This window comes from Equus caballus, chromosome 4 (assembly GCF_041296265.1).
Source record: "Equus caballus isolate H_3958 breed thoroughbred chromosome 4, TB-T2T, whole genome shotgun sequence".
Classification (NCBI taxonomy): Eukaryota; Metazoa; Chordata; class Mammalia; order Perissodactyla; family Equidae; genus Equus; species Equus caballus.
Window position 1 is genome coordinate 9,103,446 of NC_091687.1, and position 15,449 is coordinate 9,118,894.

Below are 15,449 nucleotides of genomic sequence, written 5' to 3' on the forward strand. Positions count from 1 at the left end.
ATGGGGACAAACTGAAAGTGATGCCACTGAGAACAGGAACAAGACAAGGGTGCACACACTCACCACTCTTATACAACATAGTACTGGAGGTTTTGGCCAGTCAATTAGGCAAGAAAAAGAGATAAAAGGAATCCAAATAGGCACTGAATAAGTGAACTTCTCACACTATACAGACGACATGATTTTATATATAGAAAACCCTAAAGAATCCATCAGACCACTATTAGAAAGAATCGACAACTACAGCAAAGTGGCAGGATACAAATTCAATGTACAAAAATAAGTGACATTTCTGTACCTTAATAACGAACTAACAGAACAAGAACTCAAGAATACAACCCCATTTACAATTGCAACAGAAAGAACAAAATATCTAGGAATAAATTTAACCAAAGAGGTGAAAGACCTATATAAGGAAAACTATAAGACATTACTGAAAGAAATCAGTAATTGCATAAACAAATGCAAAGATACTCCACGTACATGGATTGGAAGAATAAACAGCTAAAATGTCCACACAATCTAAAGTAACATACAGTTTCAATGTAATCCCAGTCAGAATCCCAATGACATTCTTCACAGAAATAGAACAAAGAATCTTAAAACTTATATGGGGCAACAAAAGACCCCGAATAGCCAAAGTAATCCTGAGAAACAAGAACAAGGCTGGTGGCATCACAATCCCTGACTTCGAAACATACTACAAAACTATAGTAATCAAAACAGCATGCTATGGGTATAAAAACAGGCACACAGATCAACAGAACAGAATTGGAAGCCCAGAAATAAAACCACACATCTACAGACTGCTAATCTTTGACAAAGAAACCAAGAATATACAATGGAGAAAGGAAAGCCTCTTTAGTAAATGGGGCTGGGAAAACTGGACAGCTACATGCAAAAGAATGAAAGTAGATTGCTATCTTTCTCCATATGCAAAAATAGACTCAAAATGGATCAAAGACTTGAAGGTAAAAGCTGAAACCATAAAACTTCTGGAAGAAAATATATGCAGTACGCTCTTTGACATCAGCCTTAAAAGGATCTTTATAAATACAATATCCACCCAAACAAGGGAAACAAAAGAAAAAATAAGCAAGTGGGACTTCATCAGACTAAAGAGCTTCTGGAATGCAAAGAAAATCAAGATCGAAATGAAAAAACAATCCACCAACTGGGAGAAAATATTTGCAAATCATATATCTGATAAGGGGTTAATCTCCATAATATATAAAGAACTCACACAACTGAACAACAAAAAAATAAACAACCCGATCAAAAAGTGGGCAGAGAATATGAACAGACATTTTTCTAAAGAAGAAATACAGATGGCCAATAGGCACATGAAAAGATGCTCAAGATCACTAATCATTAGGGAGATGCAAATCAAAACTACACTTAGATATCATCTTAGGCCCATAAGAATGGCTATAATCAATAAGACAGAAAAGAATAAATGCTGGTAAGAACAAGCTGCTGGTGGGAATGCAAACTGGTGGAGCCACTTTGGAAAACAGTATGGAGAGTTCTCAGAAAATTAAAAATAGAATTACCATATGACCCAGATATCCTGCTACTGGGTATCTATCCAAAGAACTTGAAATCAACAATCCAAAGAGATTTATGCACCCCTATGTTCACTGCAGCATTATTCACAATAACCAAGACATGGCAGCAACCCAAGTGACCATTGACTGATGCTGGGATAAAGAAGATGTGGTATATGTATATACACTAGAATACTACTCAGCCGTAAAAAAATACATAACCGTCCCATTCACAACCACACGCATGGACCTTGAGGACGTCATGTTAAGCGAAATAAACCAAATAAAGATTTCACTCATACATGGAAGATAAACAAACACACGGGCAAAGAGAATAATTTAGTGGTTACCAGGGGGAAGGAGGGGGAGGGTGGGCACAAGAGGTACAGGGGCACATTTATATGCTGTTTGACAAATAGTAATGTACAACTGAATTTTCACAGTGTTATAAACTATTTAGACCACAATTAAAAATATTCTTTAAAAAGTAACTAATGGAGCCTGGATTCAAACCAAATCTAAGAAATTCCCAATCCCCTTGCCACCATCCATTCAATGTATATAGAATTCAGTATACATATATATATATAGAATTTCTTTTTAAACTAGACGTGTAAGGAACATGAAGGAAATTTCAGAAAGATTGCAGAAACTCAAGAATAACTCTCACATGCAGGTAAATAAAGAATAGAGGTCATTCGTGAAATGCATTCATTCAATTAATAGCGGTGGACCTCAAAAGGCAGTAGAAATTTGTTCTAGCACATATGAGTTGAGTTGATCACTGTTTGCAAAAGTTATTTTTTTAAAGTCATGACAGAAATCACTTATCCATGAAATGATAAATTATTGAATGTTGAACATTGTGCAAATTTATTCCTTCCTTGAAAGCATAAAGCAGGTGCTACTAATTGACATTTTGCAGATGAAACAGACGCTTAGCGTGGTTAAGTAACATAACTCATGGTTGTCTAGCTAATAAAGAGCACAGCAAGAATTTGAACCAAGTCTGTCAGTCTCCAGAGCCTGTGCCCTAAGTAACCTGGTTGGTGGTTTGTGATTCAGGGATTAATTTCTGTCCTCCTTGGACCCTTGCATTTGAATGCAAAATGTGACGTTATACTTCCTATTTGTTTTCAATTCCCTGCTTACTGCTTACAAAGTACAGTATTTTGATTACATTTAGCTACTTACACTACCTTCTAGCACCCCCTCCTGGCTATTTTGAATTAACTTTTGCATATGGAGGTAAGGGACTAAATTGCTTCTTTTGAGGCAGTGCCACTTGTTGAAAAGACTGTCCTTTCCCTCTTGAATTAACTCAGCAAGTTTCTCAAAAAGCATAAATATAAGCATTTATTTGTGGACTCTCAGTTCTCTCCATTGACCTGTGTGCTCTCCTTGCCCCAGGACCACACTGACTTGACGACCGTAATTTTATTTTTATGTAACTTTGAAATCGAGTTCTGTAAGGCCTTGCTTGAAAGGCCTGCCCTGCTGTCCCCAGAGCCCTCAATTTTTTAAGTAATGAACTTTGTCGGTCCCGTTGCGTGTGTGGCATCATCAGTGTCAACATCGAAGTCATATTTTAGGGGCTCAGTTCCCCACACTATTCTTGTAGGGTGATGGAAGCGTCCTCCAACTTTGTTTATTGTCAATATTATTTTGGCTATTCAACGTCATTTGTGTTTTCATGTAAAGTTCAGGATGAGATTATTAATTTTTCCCCTAAAGCCTGCTGCATTAAACTTATGGATTAATTTGGGAAGAATTGCTGTAATGATAGGACCAGATCTTCTAATCCACGAACAAAGATTCTCTCTGCATTTATTTAGACGTTCTTTAATTTTTCCTGGCATGATTTATAGTTTTCAGGCTACAAGTTTTCTTTTGTTAAATTAATTCCTAAGTATTTTATTCTTTTTGGCCCTATTATGAATGTAATTGTTCTTTTACTTCCACTTTCAAATGGTTCATTGCTCATATGTAGAAATACAATTGAGATTTTGTATATTGAATATTTGTATCTAGTAACTTTGCTGAACCAATTTTAATTCATGTTTTGGTTTTATTTGTGTAAGGATTCCATGGAGTTTTGTTGCATATGGAATCATGTCGTCTGTGGATAAAGAATGTTTTACTCATTCCTTTTCTGGATATCTTTAATTTTGTTTTTCCATTGTTACACTGTCTAGAACCTCCAATACAATGTTGAATAGAAGTGGCAAGAGCAGACATCTTTGTCTTGTTCCTGGTCTTTGGGGAAAAGAATTCAGTCTTGTACCATGAAGTGTGATGGTAGCTGTGGGTTTTCACAGATGCCCTTTATCAGGTTGTGCAAGTTACACTTTATTCCTAGTGTGTGGAGAGTTTTGATCATGAATGGACATCAGATTTTTCAAATGCTTTGTATGCATCAATTGAGATGATCATGTGGTTTTTGTCCTATTTTCAGTTAATATGGTGTGTGATTTTAATTGATTTTTGAATGGTAAATAAACTGTTTATGTCTAGGATAAATCCCACTTGGTCATGTTTATAATCCATTATGTATGTTTCTGGATTCATTTTGCTAAGATTTTCTTGAGGATTTTCTACCTATGCTCATGATTTTTGTACCTACTGGTGAGGATTTCGTATTATGTCTTTGGCTTTGATCTCAGGGTAGTGCTGGCCTCACAGAACACAATGGGAAGTGTTCCCAACTCCTCTGTGCTCTGAATGAATACTTTTTGTGAAGGATCAATATTATTCTTTCTTTAAATGTTTGATAGTTTCTCCAAGGAAACCATCTGCGCCAGGGATTTCCTTTGTGGGAAGATTTTCAATTACTAATTTAATTTACTTATTATTTATAGGTCTATTCAGATCATTTATTTATTATTGAGTCAAATTTCTTAATTTGTGTCTTTCTAGGAATTCATCCATTTCTCCTAAATTATCTGGTTTCTTCATATAAAATTTTATACTATTCCTTTACAATCCTTTTTAATTTCTATAGGATTGGTATTGATGTTCTTCCTTTTTCCTCTTGATTTGGTAATTTGTGTCTACTCCTTATCTAATAGATAATTCTAGCTTAAGGTTTGTCAAATTTGTTGATATTTTCAAAGAACTGACTTTTGTTTTCATTGATTTTTATCGCTTCTTTTCTGTTTTCATCAATTTTTCTCTCTTCTTTTATGTTTTCCATTTCAATTATTTCCATTCCTACCATTATTATTTCCTTTATTCTGCTTGGGCTAGGTTTAGCTTGGTCTTTTTTTTTGCTATTTATTTAGACCGTTTTTCTTTTTTGATACAGGCATTTAAAGCCATAGATTTCTACTAAAGTATTGCTTTTGTGACATCTTATAAATTTTGAAGTATTGTGTTTTCATGCATTCCTCGGTTTTCAGCAGGTTTCCTATGATGTGTGAAATTATGTCCCCTGTGAGATGTAGCAGCTGATGTCGCTAGTGAGTGTTTTTCTTTTTTTAATTTTTAATTCTCTTATTTTTCCTAATTCCCTAGGGATCACCCGTGTCTACGTAGCTTAAAGGTAGCCAGTGATTGGACAGAAATTGTGCTCAAGCACCTTGATGAAGACTCCCATCCTCTGCCAGGTGGATATGTGTATGTATTGGGTAGCGCATTCAAATTTCTGGCCATTTTGAGTCTTCCCCAGCTTGTACGTTTTGCTGAGTCCTTTCATGTCTCCTCTGCAAATGCTCGCAGCCTCGGGGTTGCCCAGGAGTCTTTGGCTAGCTCGGGCTCATTTTGGGTCTTTGCTAATGATGCACAAAGCTTCAGCCAAGCTTATGCTTACTGCAGCCATGACCACAGCTTCAAACTTGCAAACCGCTGATGTTGTCAGCTCAACATCGCCTCATTCTCCCCCAAATTAAGTGAGCTCCTTTCAACTGTGTAATTTGTTGACAGGCCTCATGACCTACCCTACCCTGAAAGAATCTCCGTGCCCATTGAGCTGGGTATTAGGAGCTGGGGAAGGAATGCGAGAAGCTCTAGGCAAGAACACCTGTGTTGTTGCCTGAATTCTGCAGTTTTTCAAGCATAAACATTTCTCAGATGGTTGTATGCCTTTGGTCATTTCCTGAGTGCTGAAATGCTTACTTTTGCTCATCTATTCCAGTTATAATTGCTTTTCAAGAAGAGACTTTAGTGACCTCCTCACTTGCCCAGAGCCAGAAGGCCTTGCTAGCATTCATGTTTATGTTATGTAAAGCATACATATTATTAAGTTTTAATTAAAAGTTTGCTTTATTTAGGACTCACAAGTAATTCGAAGACATGTCAGCTCATTGAGGGTCCAAGGCAGTTAGCCTGATAGGTGGCAAGTGAGCCCAGAAACAGGAAGACTTGGTCTGACCATCTTCCTCAGACTCCTTTCAAAGAGAGAAGGCAGTTAAACACCCCAGAGTCTCTATGATTTACAGCAGTTGAGTAGGCTGGGATGTGAAGCTTTTCAACCCCTATATCTTTCTCTCTTTATTCCACCACGAAGATATCCTGAACCATGTGACGCTGATGAGGTTGTGATGTGGGACACAATATTTTCTTAGGATCCTCGGCCATTCTTTCTCTTGTACCAGGTTTGTTCTTGGCTACAGTTCAGGTAGACGTTCTCACAAGAAAACACGTCCCTCTTGAAGTGTGTTGTCTGACAAAAGGAAAGCATGGGAGGCAGGCTGCTTCTGAGGGTGAGGAGGTCACATCCCTGACCTGCTGCCTCGGTCTTCTTGCTGCTTCTTTTTATTCCCTTCCCTGATTGTGAGACTAATACAAACTTTTTATAAAAATGTGGAAAGACAGGGGTTGGCCCCGTGGCCGAGTGGTTAAGTTCGCGCGCTCCGCTGCAGGCGGCCCAGTGTTTCGTTGGTTCGAATCCTGGGCACGGACATGGCACTGCTCATCAGGCCACGCTGAGGCAGCATCCCATATGCCGCAACTAGAAGGACTCACAACAAAGAATATACAACTATGTACCGGGGGGCTTTGGGGAGAAAAAGTAAAAAAATAAAATCTTTAAAAAAAAAAAATGTGGAAAGACAAAAATAAAAATCACCTGTCCGCCAAATTCCTCAGGAACATCAGTGTGACGGTTTAGCTTTTTCCTTCTAGTGTGTTTGTAATTCACATGACTGCGGTCACATGGCCCATATTATTTATATCCTCTTTTAAAGATTAAAAGATCAATTTATTTTTGTAGTAGAAATTTTGGAACATCTAGAAATGTATGTAAGTCTCCTGGCTATTTTCTTCTAGTCTTTGTGATTTGCACCTTTTTATTTAGTTTTTTATTTTTGTCAAATATGATCTCACAGTACCTACTTTCATTACTATAAATTTTATTACTTTTTACTATATAGCATATGCAGTTTCCATGTTGTTATAAACCAGAAATATATTTTTAAGTGAATGTAAGATATTCATGGAAATAAAATAACTAACTTTTCTTCTACACTTACACACTTAGATGTTTTCTCTAGTTGTTAGAGGGGAAATCTGAATAAAGGAAAACTAGTGCTATTTCCTCAGGGGTATATCCTAAGGAAGTAATTTCAGATTGGAATGACTGGACCAAATGCACAAACAATATAAGCCTCACGAGTAATTGGCCCTCAATGGTAGTAACAGCAGTTTATGACAACAGTGCACGAGAGTGACCATCAGGCATTGCTCTTGGAGTTAGAAAGCCCTCATAGCTCTCTCAGTCATTGAGAACAGCGATTTGGAAAATACATAGATCAAATTATTTGTACCAATACTCAAAGTTATCTGGACTTGAGAAAGAGCTGCAAGCTTGTCAGTAGGAATAGCAGTGGATAGTAATTCTTGGTCTATGGGAATATTTTTACAATTATATAAGTGAATCCATTTTGACAGATTAGTGGGTGTGATTGATCCTATTTTAAAGGCTTTCATCCTACAAGGAATAAAGTAAAACTTTATGGTACAGTTGTAGTTTTGTTAACCTGAATCACTTGAAGATTAAATATATGCATCTTTCATTTAAAATGTTACGCACACATGCTCTAATTTTGAAGAAATTGTTTCTTACTTTAATGCAATGTGGTAATTTTTCTACTTCCCCTTGCCTACCATGTAGGCTCTGAAGAAGCTAAAGAAAAGCTGGACAGTGAACACTCACTTTTAGAACTATGAGCACTATTTTTGTAAACGTAAGTCTTTGAAAAGGAAACTGTAATAACAAAGTAGTTTTATGGAGAATTTCTTTGAGTAGATTCAAAGTAAAATTCAAAGAATATGAGTATGAGTGAATAGCCAGATTTGTTGTATTTACATTAATTTATCATTCACATTTTAGCAATGCCATATTTCTTAACATTTTCTGCACACATATAAATTTGTGAAGCATGAAAAATACCTCAGAGTCCCAAATGTCTAAGGAATGGGCATGAGTTCGTTATTGTTGACTTAGCCAGAATGTCTCTGTGTCAGACATTTTTTATCCACAAACCCTAACTTAGTGAGCTGTGGGGTTGCAGTCCTACGAGATGTGGTCCTGTTATTGTCTCCATTTACACCTGAGGCAAGTGAGACTAGAGTGGGCAAGCAACTTGTCCAAGGTCACACAGCGAGGAAGTGACAGAGCTGAGACACAGGCCTGCCCAGTGTGGATGCAGGGTCCGCTCCAGCCCTGCACTGGGATGTCTCTCAAGTGCTCTGGAGCCTCAGAGATGCAGGATGTGATCGTCAGAGCAGCAGCTCGTGCTGGGCCTCAAGGTGGGCACGTGGGTGAATCCCTTCAGGTCATCAGAGGAAATAGTTCATTTGAGACACAAGCAAATGAACTGAAGTCAACTGTAGCAGCAGCAACTCTGCCTAATGGTTTAGTCACAGAAGGGAGAGGTCGTGGGTGGACTCGGAGTCGTGGAGAAGCAGAGGCGGCCGGAGTCATGGTGGGTGGAGGCCCTGTGCCCGCAGCAGAAACACCCGACACGCTGCGGCCCCTTCTTTCCACAGCAGTGGTTGGACGTGAAGCAACAACTTGGGCATATGAATAGTAGATTATTTCCTAAAATGCCTTAAATAAATTCTTGTGTGACCACACCCAGGGTCCTTCAAGTGTCTGTGACACAGCTCATCTTCAGGACACAGACGTTGTTATGAATTCATAAGGCAATGTAGCATTTGACCTTTACACTGCATCTCAAATAGTTTTGTGTTGTCTCTTTTCTAGTGTGAAGAATCCTCATTGAAAGTCACTGGAGGAAAAAAAGGACTAGAGATGGGGTCTCCCTATTGCAGGCTCAAATGCTAACACCCACTGCTGACTTTACTGAACGGCTAATAAAGAATTCATTCATCCTAATGCCTCACAGACACTGTCCCACATCCACATCCATTTTGTAGCCTGCCTGAGCCTGGTAAGATAAAGGAATGACCCATCTTGTATTCAGTGAGACCAAGTCTGATCTTTTAATGAAGAGTTGGGGAAATGCATTGTGCTGCATTCCTAATCAAAAGACTTCTCGATGTATTGGAATAACACTGTGATAATAAGCAAAGTATCTTCTTATTTTGATTCACGGAATGGAATTCTTTTACTTCGTGTCTCAGATTTCTTCTGTATTTCTTTTTTGACAGCATGCATTTCTCTTTTTATTTTTAACTCATGCACATGTGCTGTTTGTACAATTTGAAAATAATAAAATTCAACATATCAAAAATATTACTTTTATTTTTCATATTTGCATTGTGTATTTTGCCAAAAGTGTTGGAATTACAAAAGGGAGACTGGTAGGGATTATGCACACATATAAAATATCACCAGACGTTTTCTATTACTTTTGTCATGAGATGTTGTCTTTCTCCTAAGGTATGGTTCTGACTTAGTCTGAGTACCCCAATTTTGAACACACACTGTGAAATCGTTGCCATCATTTTCCCTTTATGTTTAGCTAATTTGAATTAAAATGCACTAAATTATATGCTGAACTATTTTTTAAACATGAATATTTCCCTCAATGCTTCATAGGAAGGCAATATGTTTTTTGGTTTTCTTTCATTGTTTATTCCAGGAAAACTCCGTTCTGTGTAGTGGGTATGGTGCTGATTTGGGTGGAAAATGGCTATTTGTGCCAATCAAGTCAACTGCTTCTGTGTTTGTCTAAGAATGGTCCAAATGAGAGAAATACAACTAGGAGGCTCGCTGAGATTCTGGGTCCTAACCAGGAGAGCTGCTTATGAAGGAGAATGGGGCCAGGAGACACTCCAGGGTCTGCTGTGGGACTGAAACCTCAGGAACTCAATGATCTTATCACAGTGAGAATGTCCTGTCTCAGGTGTGGAGTCGCACAACGTCAAGCCCACAGACGATGCCTAAGTCGGACGTCAGTGTGTTAATTTAACCTGAGAAAGAGCTCTCTTCCAGACATGCTGGGCTCACCCAGATGAGGCAGCCCATACTCAGATGGAGCCGAGTCTCATCCAGAAGTTGGCTCTCAGAGCACAGACCAAGAGAAGTGAAGTATAAGATTTCAATGTTCTATGAGATCAGAATGTGAAAGCCTAAAGCGTTGATCTCTACAACAGAGCTCTACTTTCCCCTCTTACTGTGCAGATTGAGTCGGTGGGCTTGGACACCCACTCTCTACCTTGCATGGGTGGGTGGGGATGGGAACATTTGCTCTTTATGCTCACATTGCTGAGGAACCCTCTTCCAATTGACATAATGACACTTTTATCTGATGTTAATGTCCTCTCTTAAGCCTTGCTCAGGTTGACTCTGACTCATTTTGGAGGGACTTACAAGATCCCGTATATGACATTCAATTATCCAGTTGAACTCAGAGCCTCTGTGTCTCTGTGTTCTTGTGAGGGACAAAGCACATCACTGTTGCCCACATCTACAGTCCATCCATGCTGCCAGGTTCATGGGCACAGTTCTGTGTCATTCTGTCTACACTGAGAAAATGAAACCAAAGGTACTAGCCTCAGTAAATGAAATACCATGGAAAAGCTCAGGTACTTGGTGGAATGTCAGGATGATCTTAGTGCTCCAAGAAGTCCTGTTTGCTCTTTCCTTCAGAACAGGGTCATGAGAGTGGACTTTGATGCAGCATCTGAGCTGTCCTGAGCATCAGACTCCCAACTCACATTGCAGCTTATTGGAGCAAACCTTGTATGTACAATGCAAGGAAACCTCTACCCACAGCCTAAGAGTGTGTTTGACAGCAAGCATGTATGTGTGTAGATGGATATTTTCCTCCCATTGGCTATGGTCTTTTGAAAATGAGCAAGGTTGGTTGTGGTTTAACTGCTCTTAATTTATCTTATAACACCCTAGCCACTGCTTGCACAGCCCCAAACAGTAGTGATCCGTAGAGTTTGAGCATTTTACATGAATCAACCACATTGGACAGAGCATGTAAACAGAAGAAACCTGAGAAAATAACACACCAGCAGCCACAGCTGCACCTTCCTGCTACCCAGGCTGTCCCCTCCACCACCTGTGCTCTCCCTCTCTGTACCGCCTAGTTCAGGGCGGCCCAGGCCCAGTGCGGAAGGAAGCTGCTCAGAAGTTGGAAACCACAGGAGACACTGCCAAGTAGTGGCTGGCAGTGAAGTCAGCTCCACAAAGCTTTCAGTGATTTGCAAGTTTCCCCTCTTTGGTTCTACTCTTTCCCAAGGAAGATATAGTTCCAGGCCTCTAAGGAGAGGGCCAGGAATTTGACTTAGAGAATTCTGACCAAATTCATGAAACTCAAGGAGAAGATCCAGCTAAATTTAATCTTTCTTGGATCTCATGGGTCTTATTTTGTTTCCAAAGGAGAACCACTCTTGGTTTCCAAAAGAATGCATTTCACAGAAACTGAAGCTCATTGTCAGGAAGAAACAAGAAATTTTTCCCAATTTTGAATAAGACATTGTTTTAACTTTCTGTATAATAATAATGACTTTAAAAATATTAGTTAAAGAAAATAGAAAACCACAGAATCTCTTATCATTTTTTCATCCTCCTAACATACATTGAACATGTTGTTTTATGCCTATTATTGTAGATATACAGACAAATATAAATGAGTGTCATACCTATTGAGTGTTATTACTCAATAGAAAAAAATGATCAAAGGCATGAACAAATGGTCCACAGAAAAATCAATATAGACTTTCAATATATGAAAAGATGCTTCTCCTGACTCATAGTAAGAGAAAAGCACATTACAACTGCAATGAGAGACTATTTTTCACCAGTCCAATTAGAAAGTCCTGAGGCACATGCTTGGCATTCACTAACCTGTGGTAGAAGTACAAAATGGTGTTCCCTCTATCATAGATTTGTTGGCAATACCTATCAAAACAATCATCACACACATTCAAAATAACAGAAAATGCTATCACAATTTCAGCATTTCTTCTAAGACCAAAGATTGGAAATGAGCCAATGGTGTGTCACAGGGAACTGATTGCATAAGGTGCTGCACATTGACCAGTGAAATCTCATGCAGTCGTGTAAGTATCTACACTGACATAAAAAGAGCTCTAGATATCTAAGAGAAAAGAGAAATGCAGAATAACATGTAATGTTTACTACCTCTGTGTAAGAAAGTAGGAAATGAGAATAAACATACAGGGATATATATTTACATGTGTACATTCATATTTGCACAAATAAAAACTGAAAGGATGCACAAGACACAAAAGTCTGACCTGTGAGAAGTGGGGAGATAGAGACAGTGCTTGAAGCAAAATCTCTTAATTCATTTTTAGAGTTTTTTGATTTTTGAACTGGGGAAAGTATTATCTAACAATTTGTGTAGGGTCGTATTATGTATATTATTTTTTCAACAACACTTTCTGATTAAGTTTACATTTCTTTAAATAATCTACACTCTTTGAGGTTGGTTATTATATAGTTTCATGACATCTTTTAGGTTATTTTGTAGTTTCTTATTGGGCATTTGTTTAACTTGTGGCTGCTATAAATGATGCTACAGTAAATGAACATCCTTGCACATAAAGCTTATTACATACCTTTCATTTCCTTGGGATATTGATGGGTTGAATTGTAATAACATTTTCCTGGCTGCAGCACATTCTCACTTATGTGATGGGCTCTGTGACGGCAGCTCACTGCATGTGATCTGGGACAGTAGTGCGGGAGCTCAGGAGATATTTCAGTCACTTGCTGGCCTCCAGTGAGTGAATGTTAGAATTAATGAAGGAGGTTTTTTAAAGTCCAATGCCTGGCCTGTGATGAATTCTGGGCTTCAGGGGTTTTTAAAGGCTCCCGAGAGCAGAGCCATTGACATAATGGATAAAAAGCAGGTCTTAAGTCAGGCAGACTTGGAGTCAATTGGACCCAGGCACTACTCTATGCTTAACCTTGTGCATATTTCTTAGCCTCTTCGGGACCTAGTCTTCTCATCAGTGAGATGAGCGTGATACCGTATGCGGTACAGTGAGAGCATTAGACATAAAGCATGTAAACTGCCTAACAGAATTCCTGATGCTCACTAAGTTTCAGGTGGTTGCCATTATTCAACAAAAGCAAAGACAGCAAAGAAGCAAAAATAGAATAACTGTACATGATAGAGACCATGTATTTACTGAGAGAAGATTTCATGGTTAACAAAATGTTGAGTTTCTCGCCTGTTGGGTGAATTGTATCATGTTGGTCTAGTATCTCTGGTTATCTCCTATTACTTAGGATTTCTACATGGCAGTTGTATAGGCCTTTTTGTAAGACAAAGGAGACAATCAAAAATTATTTAATTATGGCCTGTTTGACAGAAATCCTTCAAAAATGAAGTCATTGAGGAAAAGAATTCCAAATGGTAAAGAGGAATCATAGTTGGGGAATTTTGAGAATTGTTGCTTTGAGGTTTCCCTCTGTTACAGTTGAGAAGTGTGCTGAGACTCTAGCTCTATAAAGGCTGTTGAGACACAGGTGTTTTTATGTAAAATTGTGTACATCTTTGCCTACTTTTTCCATTGCACACCTGTGGATGCAACCTGCTCTTCTGGTATTTATTTTATCCAACCAGAGGACATGGTCTTTAATCACAGAAGCACTATTAGTGGGTGGAGGTCAGTGTATAAAAGTCTTTCCAGCATGAGAATTCTGTGGCAAGCTGGCCTAAGACCCTCGAATCATACGAAAAGCATAGGAGCAAGGAGAGGAGGTGTGGACAGCTGAAGAGGCCGTTGTCTTCATCAGCTCTTAGCCCAATAAGGAGAGAAATTTTCCTGTTTAAGTTGAAACTAAAGTAACCTGTGTCTACTCTAGTAGCAAATAATGTAGAATAAAGAGCAGAGCTCCTGCAGTCGGCCTGCTGGGTTCAAATCCCAGCTCTCTTTCTTATCAGCTGTCTAACTAAGGGGACATATTCACCCCTCGCTGCTTGTTTCCCCACCTGTAAAAATAGGTAATTGTATATATCTCACAGGGGTCTCCTGAGAGTAAAATAAGTCAACGTGTACTTAGACCACTACCAGGAAGCACTGTCCCAGCATTTGCTGTTAATACTGCATTAGAATGTTAATCACTGAATTTGCAAGCACTAGAAACCTGAAATTATTTAATTGGAACACTTTATTCCAAAGCTGGGTAAACTTAGGCAATGTAACACGGTCAGGAACAAATGTTACAGCTGGTTAGAGCCAGCCCAAGGAGCCGAGGCTCTAACTGTGGGGTGTGAGGTGTGACTGCTGGGCCGGTTTGTCTCCGACCACTCCATGTGGCAGTCGTGCTGTGGTGGAAAACTACTGGGCCAAAAAGAATGCATAAACTACCTCCTAAATCAGAAATGCACCTGAACCTACCAGACGATTCCACAGTTGATTCTGAGGTCCTCCGGGCCCATTCAGCGTAGGGGAGACACTGTGGTGTCAGAAAGGTGCACCCAGAGAGCGCCATCAACGGGCTTCCTCTGCCCAAGGATCTCGTTCCGTTTCACTGGCAGACCCCCAAAAAGCTGTCACAAATCTAGAACACACACTCACAAAATAAAGTAGGATTTCCATTGTGTTGATAACAAAGGGAATAATTATTGTAATAACACTATGTATAAGAGGAGAAAACACAGATGCACCCAGAAATCATTCAGGAAATTCTCACTGATTCCTTGCAGGATGCCTTTAGTAAAGAAGCAGTGCAGGTTTTGTTTTATTTTGTTTTCCCCAGCTGACAGTGGTTGAAGGGAAAGACACCTGATAGCACATAAGAGCATACTAACTCTGAGTTCAGAGAGACCTGGCTTTAAGTGAGTATTATTTACAAAATATTGACCTTGTGCTGCAAAATTAATCTCTCCTATCAATACATTGTGGCTATAAATAAGCCTACCTCAGGGGGCTCTTAGCTTATGAGCAGCGTTAACTGGTGCATTGAGTAAACTCCCTGAGTCCCTGTGCTGTCCATATATAACCTCCAAGCAAGGAAATAGGATTGGCCACGACTGTCAGTGGTTTTGTGTGTGTGTGTCATCACTATTAACTCATCTAATCCACACAACTCCAGGAGACAGGGCGCTGTAACTCCATTCTACAGATGAGGAGGTTATAGCACAGAGAGTTCAAATAGCTTGCTTGAGGTCACACAGATGCTAATACTGGATGCAGGAATCAAGCCCAGGCACTTGGGGCTCAAAGTCCAGGGGCACAATCCCTCCACCATGGTGCTTCTTGGTGTGACTGCCGGTCTCATGTGGTTACTCTGAGGACCAGGAAACACAGTGCTTGTGAAACACTATTGTGGAGCTGAGCACGCACAGTGCAGGCATGCTACATGCTACATGCTATACTGACACCATCGGAATGTCCCAAACCAAATGAGTGTGAATCTGGTGACCTTTGCAAGAGAAGTCACCTGGGGACTTTCATTTGACTGTGGCTCTTCTTGGAGTCAGTGGCCCAAAGAAACCATCATGACCA

At 39.3% G+C, this 15,449-nt stretch overlaps 1 gene segment (V, D, J or C); it reads right to left on the minus strand.

Moving 5' to 3' along the window:
* LOC100061555 (T-cell receptor gamma chain C region C10.5-like) overlaps positions 1 to 15,449 on the minus strand; it is a 79,980-nt gene that overhangs the window by 23,478 nt on the left and 41,053 nt on the right.